This window comes from Saccopteryx bilineata, chromosome 6, assembly GCF_036850765.1.
Source record: "Saccopteryx bilineata isolate mSacBil1 chromosome 6, mSacBil1_pri_phased_curated, whole genome shotgun sequence".
Lineage (NCBI taxonomy): Eukaryota > Metazoa > Chordata > Mammalia > Chiroptera > Emballonuridae > Saccopteryx > Saccopteryx bilineata.
Genome location: NC_089495.1, coordinates 88,104,052 through 88,111,656, shown reverse-complemented (window position 1 = coordinate 88,111,656; position 7,605 = coordinate 88,104,052). Strand labels below are relative to the sequence as shown.

Below are 7,605 nucleotides of genomic sequence, written 5' to 3'. Positions count from 1 at the left end.
CCCATTTGGGGCTGGGGATAATCAGGCCCAGCCACTATTTTCCTTGCTCATGCACGTATACAACAGCAACAGCTGCTTTCCCCTGCTGCTTCACAAGATGGACTGAACTATTTCTCCCTGTTACCAGCTAGGTCAGTTTCTGCAATTTCCATATATATATATATATGTATATATATATATTTTTTTTTTTTCCTGTATTTTTCTGAAGCCTTCTGGGGAGAGATAGTCAGACAGACTCCCACATGCGCCCGACCGGGATCCACCTGGCACGCCCACCAGGGGGCGACGCTCTGCCCACTAGGGGGCGATGCTCTGCCCCTCCGGGGCGTTGCTCTGTTGTGACCAGAGCCACTCTAGCGCTTGGGGCAGAGGGCAGGAGCCATCCCCAGCACCCAGGCCATCTTTGCTCCAGTGGAGCCTCGGCTGCAGTAGGGGAAGAGAGAGACAGAGAGGAAGGAGAGGGGGAGGAGTGGAGAAGCAGATGGGCGCTTCTCCTGTGTGCCCTGGCCGGGAATCGAACCTGGGACTTCTGCATGGCAGGCCGATGCTCTACCACTGAGCCAACCGGCCAGGGCCAATTTCATTATATTTTTCATTCCAAATATTATTTCAAAAATAAATGCATTATTCCTCAGAATACACAAATAAAACTGGAAGTCACCTTGAGTTTACTTAGTGTTTCTCCTCTTCAGTGTAAAATGCAACTGAATCTTCCCCAAAAATGAGAATCTTATTTCTAATGACCTCAAGAAAAGAAGATTCCATTACCTTTCAAAATTCTGTTATTTATCAAGCTGCAATATTGACTTTTTAAACCTGTTTCTGGAGATTAGGCTTATCTTGTCCTATTTTTGCTCCCACTCAGTGAAGATGGGAAAATATGTCTGTGTCTGGGATTTTCTTTATCAAACTGGTGTGATTTATTAATGTTTAGGTGACTTCTAGATAGATATTATTTAGCTTATTACTTTTTTTCTTCCTCAATTATTATTCTATTCTTAAGGGAATAAAATAGCAACTTTTGAATATGAAGAATATAGGGTCATTTTATTTAACCTAATAAAGCTAAGTTAAAATTATATTTCTGAGATTAAGTACACATGAAAATTTAAATATTCTAAACTATTAGTACAATGATTGATAATTATTTTTTCCTATATTTTATGTATATGTTTTTTTTATCATTTTCTTAAAGTAAGAGATATGGGAAAGTGTCTTTTTTTTTCTTAGAAAAATAATCCTTGACCTGTGGTGGCGCAGTGGATAAAGCGTCGACCTGGAAATGCTGAGGTCGCCGGTTCGAAACCCTGGGCTTGCCTGGTCAAGGCACATATGAGAGTTGATGCTTCCAGCTCCTCCCCCTTTCTCTCTCTCTCTCTCTCCTCTCTCTCTCTCCCTCTGTCTCTCCCTCTCCTCTCTAAAAATGAATAATAATAAAAAAAATTAAAAAAAAAAAGAAAAAGAAAAATAATCCATTGTCATTTTAATACGTAAATCAATGGCTTTATTTCAATTTCTAGTTCAAATCTAACACATATATCAATAAAATGTCAACAAGGATAACGGTCACTAATAGTGATTTGGAAATAGAAGCTTGGAGCAGAAAAGAGAAGTCTTGTCTGGAAATGCGATTTGGTACCCTTAACAGAGATGTGAGATAGCAGCTCTGTGGACTTAGATGAGATCGAGATTCCTTTATGGTACCCAGTGTCTAGTGAAAGTTGACTCCAGTTGATGAACCATTCTAGGGCTTTCTTTTGACTAATTCTCTCTCTCTCTCTCTCTCTCTATCTCTCTCTCTCTCTCTCACACACACACACACACACACACATACACGCAATTTACCTTCCAACCATCAAGAACATTGGGCAAGCTGGCTTAGTTTTTTTTTTGGGGGGGAGGGTGATTTATTTATATATTAGATTCCTTCCTCCCTTCTATTTCAGAAGCTCTCCATTGACAAAAACCAAATTCTTTAGGTTTCATTCCTATGAATAATGCAATAAAATATTTGCTATTTGTTCACTTAAATTCTGGTTTAATATTCTGCTTTTTAAGTTGTTCTTACTTACATAGCTAAAACTTCTTATGCTTTTGTTGAACTATGATAAGCATTATAGCATTTACTTATTAATGCAGTATGTTTGTCTTTACATATGTATTTTTTCCAAGTGGATTTTCAGAGTGTAAAATATCTTACATTTCACAGATTGCACAATTTTCAGAAAGAATATATAATTAAATAATAATTTGATACAAACTATTTTAGAGGTACAAGAATGTAACCCAGAAGCCATATAACTTATATTAACTGCACAGGTTTGGGAGTGATAATAGTCTGAGTTCAAATACCAATCTAATGTCATTGTGAGTTTATATCTATCTCCTAACTCCTATATCTCATTTTACTCATCCTTTTAATAAATAAAAATGTCATGCTAGATTGATTAGCTGGTACATATACAAGAAATATGCCCTCCATAATATAGTGGGTATTTGATAAGTGAATTTTCTCTGTTGCTGTTTCTGTATTCAAAATTTAAGCCTTTTTCTCTTCTTCAACTTTCTCAGGGAGGAAACTCTCATCAAAGATAACAATATGAACACAATTTTTATATGTATATGTGTGTGTGTTTGGAGAAATTCTAAAATTGAATTTTATACAAGAAATTATATTATCTATACATAAAGAAAATTAATGAGGTCAAGAAAATTTAGCTTTGTGATATGATTATCTTAAATATATATAAAGTACTGACAATTTATTCTTTAATTGTTAAATTATGTTAATAGAAGTTACTATAATGACTTATTATTACCTACTTTTTAATAAAAAAATCTCTCAAATACTAAATCAAATAAATCTATTAAAATTTTCTTTGTAAATATGTTCACTGACTAAAATTTTTTAAACTTCCATTTATGGATTTGAGAAAGTAAAGGAGAGTGAGGGGTGAGAGAGAGAAAGATAGAGAGGCAGACATTGATTTGCTCTACTTATTTATGCATTCATTGGGTGATTCTTGTATATGCCCTGACCAGGGATCTAACTCACAACCTTACTGTATCAGTATAATACTATAACCCACAGAGTTACCCATTCAGGGCATTCAGTGGCTAAATATAACTATAATAAAAAGTTATTAATAAATAAACAACAATGATTTAACCAATAATCTCCTCTCACATGATAAAATGAAATGGCAACATGAGTCTGATGTATTAAAACAGTATGAAAGCTACCAAATACATCCATCTCCATAATGAATAGCATTTAAATTTTGTTGAGACAAATAAGACATAGGGTGACTTGATTAAAATATCTGTTAAGTTAAATCGTGATCTTAGAGTTGGAAACAACAGGTGCCCACTAACATGCCAAGAAGCAATATTGCAAAGATGGCCTTGCCTTTATAGTTATTCTGACTCTGGCACATATGCATTAGTCTTTTACTTACACTCTATAAACAGAGATTAAAAATCAGTAATACTGTTTTCTCATAGGACAAGACCCTACCTTGATATTTGTCTCTCATGCATTGCACAGTCCTTTTTATTATTATTGCTCATATTGTTTTTAAGCACTTTGTATTTTCTGATGTGCCTTAACCTGATTTTTGTTAATCTTACTTCATTTTTAACCTTTTGTCTTTTATCTTAAATTTCCATTATGTTCATTGCTCCCTCATTTCAATAAAGCATGTGTTACTTTTCTAGATTGATTTCTTTCTCTAGCAAATTATTTTTGTCTCACTTCCTCACTCCATTTTGCAGTCTGACTAATTCCAGTATGTACAAATGAAGTAATGGCATGATTGACTAAAACGGTAAAACAACTTGCTTCTTCTTTGTCAAGCATGATTCTGATCCGTTTGAAACATAAGAAGTAGTAATGAATATGGTCATCATTGCTTGAGTCCTGTAAGAACTTGACCACAACAAGTTGGTCTGACTTGAAATCTTAAACTCAAGTATGTGTTTGACTGCAGTGATAGTGATTTAAGGGAAAAATAGAAATGATTATGTGCCTGTGGTTATAAATAAACTTTTAAAAAATATCTTACTTATTGATATTTTAGAGAGAAAGGAAGCAGGAAAGAGAAAGAGAAAAACATCGATTTGTTGTTCCACTTATTTTCCATTGGTTGATTTTTGTATGTGCCCTTACTGGAATCAAATCAGCAACCTTAGCATATTAGACTATGCTCTAACCAACTGAGCTACTTGGCCAGGTCATAAATAAACTTCTTAAAACATTCCTGAAATACACCCTTCAAATGAAATGGTAACATATTTTGCTTTATTAACACATTCAGGAAAAAAAAAAGTACCAGTACATTCCATCTCCAACTGAGTTTACATTCACTAAGTGAAATAGAAACCTATGTACATTGTAAAATGTACATCAGATCTACATATTGTCAATATTTGTCTTTTAAATTTATTTAATATGTATTACAAACAGGTACTTCTTAAATTTAAAGCATTGCATATACTAATGAAATATAAATTAATTAGCTGGGAGAATATATCATTAACAAATATTAATATTTTGAACTGCATGTAATAATAAAATAAGCTGTTAGCTCTGTGCCCTGATGTAATAAAAAAAGAAAAAAAACTGGATTCATACAACTTTACATTTTGAGAAGCAGAAAAAAATAGAAGAAAAAGGAACATATTGAAATGTTGGAATATTCTTTAGACATATATTATATCTCAGACCAAATAGGGAGTCAGACCAAAAATATGAGATAAAATAATAATAATGGTTTAATCATTGAATATTATCATATTTCTTATTTTGTGCTTTACAATCAACAAATTGTAATTTAATTTTTACAAGTTCCTTAGGTAATAAGTATATCATTGACACCAATTTTAAAGATGATAAAATATTATAAAATTTGATCTTATTATAAATTTGATCTTAAAAACAGCCTGACCTGTGGTGGCGCAGTGGATAAAGCATTAACCTGGAAACGCTGAGGTTGCCGGTTCAAAACCCTGGGCTTGCCTGGTCAAGGCACATATGGGACTTGATGCTTCCTGCTCCTCCCCCCTTCTCTCTCTCTCTCTCTCTCTCTCTCTCTCTCTCTTCCCTCTCTATAATGAATAAATAAAATCTTAAAAAAAAGAAAAGAAAATTAAAAACAAAGTGCTAAGGGAGTCTTAGTTTTACTTTTAGTAATACGAGAAGCATTAGGGACACCAACATGCAGAAGTGGCATTTTCTGACTTGTTTTATGTCAGCGGCATTCTGGCTATTAGATTAAGGGAGCTAGAGGTGCAAAAGGCAAAAGAAGAAGCTGGACAAGATTAGGAGGTTATTGTGATTATTCAGGTAAGAAATGAGAATGACTAGAGTAAAGATTGCCGTGGTGGTAGTAAAAAGTGGTCAGACTGGGAATGTGCATTAAAGATACAGCCTTTAAGACATGGTGGCAGAATGAATGTGAGCTGTGAGAGAAATGTTGACATCCAGGATTCAGTAAGGTATTTATTTAAAGCAACTGGAAGGCTATCCTAGCCAATAACAGGGAAGATCGGAGCAAGAGCAGCTTTAACAGGGCAGGGAGAATAGAAGCTGAAATCTAGATATATTAAATTTCAGGTGTCTATTAGGCAACAAGTAAGAACATTAAATAAACAATTTATACTTAAGATCTGTGTAATCAAGGCAGAATTTAGTGCTGGTAATATCAAATTGTTAAAAGAACATATGTGTATATATGTGTATGTATGTATGTATGTATGAATATCATCTAAAACCATGGAAATAGAAGAAATTTTCAAAGAAAAATTTTAAGGCAAGGAGTATTTGAGAGATAAGAAAAATCCAAAAATTACAAAGATTAAGTGGTCATTAGGAAAGAAAGAAAACATTAGTTTACAAAGCCAGGTAAAGGCATAATTGCAGCAAAAGGAACTGATTAAATATTCCTGAGAAGTCAATAAGATGAAGATAGAGAATCGACTACTGGATTTGGTAACATGAAGAACATCAGAGACCCTGACAAGAATATTTTTGGCAAAGTAATGAAGATGAGAGCTTGATTTGATTGGATTTGAAAGAGGATGAAGGAAAATATTTAAATAGAGTGAGTCTACAAAGTAAAGCAATTCCTAGAAGTTTTTATGTAACAATAAAAGAAATAGTTTAGAAGCTAAATACAGAAACAAGATAAAAGAAGCTTTAAAATACAATAGATATATAACAAAGTTTTCATGACATTACGAAAGATATAGGAGTTGCTAATAATTCCTTGAGCCATGTCTTTCAATTAGCAAGAGCAGATGGCCTCTCTTGTGTACAATAGGTTGTCTTTTGCTAATACCTGGAAAGTTAAGACTCAGTGACAGAGCAGGCAGAGAAGGGGATGTTTTGATAAAGATGTGGAAGTTCTCAGAGTGTTTTGATTTTCTCAATAAAAAAAAAAAAATTATTACCTGAGAATGGGAATGGGAGGGAGGTTTGAAAACTTGAAAACTGCAGATAAAGTTCATGATGTTCTCCTAAATTTTAGAGGGTGTGAGTTTAAAATGAGACCAGTCAACATAATTGTATGTGTTTTTCTCCAGCTATGTTTAATAGTGAAACTTTAAGAGTGACATGGGCTGAGATTGGTCCTGAAACATTCAGTATTGACACTTGACCTAGAAAATATAATACATGGAAGAGGTTCAGAATAGTTGAAAGTATTTTACTGAAATAGGAATTTATTCTGTTTACAGAAAGAACTAAGGACATGATATGGTTGAAGGGAAATAGAAAGTTAACAGGATAAATAGATTATAACTCTTGGTGTGGTTAAAATTTCACTGCAGTTATATCTGTCTCTTCTTTAATTGAATTCAGCTTGAATCACAGAAATGTGATATATATTTGGCAACCAAATTTGTGTTAAATATATATAAATGAGTAATTCATCATTAAATAAATAAAAGCATTATTTTACATTATTTTTTCCAATTTAGAAATTGTTTACAACTTATTTATAGAGAAAAAAACTATATTTACTTATAGAGCTGGTTGAGCCTAGGCTTGGTGTTGTCTGCCTCCAGTTTTCAGTTGTGTTATTTCTAGGTCTTCTTGGGTTGGTATCAGCTATTATTTGTAATCCACTTTCAGATTTGGGCCGCTTTGAAGTCTTCATTTGTTTATTTTCTTAACAGGTGATAGTCTTGTTTACTGATCTCAGCAGGGGCTTCCTTGAAACTGTATCCAGGAATGCCATGGGTGTAACCTGAGACTGAAGGCCTCTTCCACCAACCAATCTCTCTGGGGGCAGGGTATTTTCTCAGCTTCAGTAGGAGGAGGTGTATCTCAGATCTCCATGGAGACCTGAGTTACTGCCCCTCATCCCCACTTCTTGTTTTCAGCTGTGTCTTCTTGTACTGATTGGAGCTGGAGAGATGTCTGGAGATCTCTGATCCTGAAGCAATTCAGTACTGTTTTGTGGGGAAGGATCAGTCCCTCCCCCAGCTATGGCCGCCTCCAGCACTAATGAGTCAGCTTTTTTTAGGTTGTCTCCTGCATTCCTTAGCCCCTCACAGTTTGTCCCTCTCTTTCCTTTCCACTTGGGAGATAAGCTGGTCTTTTCA

General features: G+C 34.3%; 1 non-coding gene across 1 annotated transcript; it reads right to left on the bottom strand.

The window, feature by feature from the left end:
* Window positions 1–499: 499 nt before the first annotated feature.
* On the bottom strand, window positions 500–575 carry TRNAG-GCC (transfer RNA glycine (anticodon GCC)). Its single transcript has one exon. It is a non-coding gene; the product is annotated as a tRNA-Gly (tRNA).
* Between the last annotated feature and the right edge of the window lie 7,030 nt (window positions 576–7,605).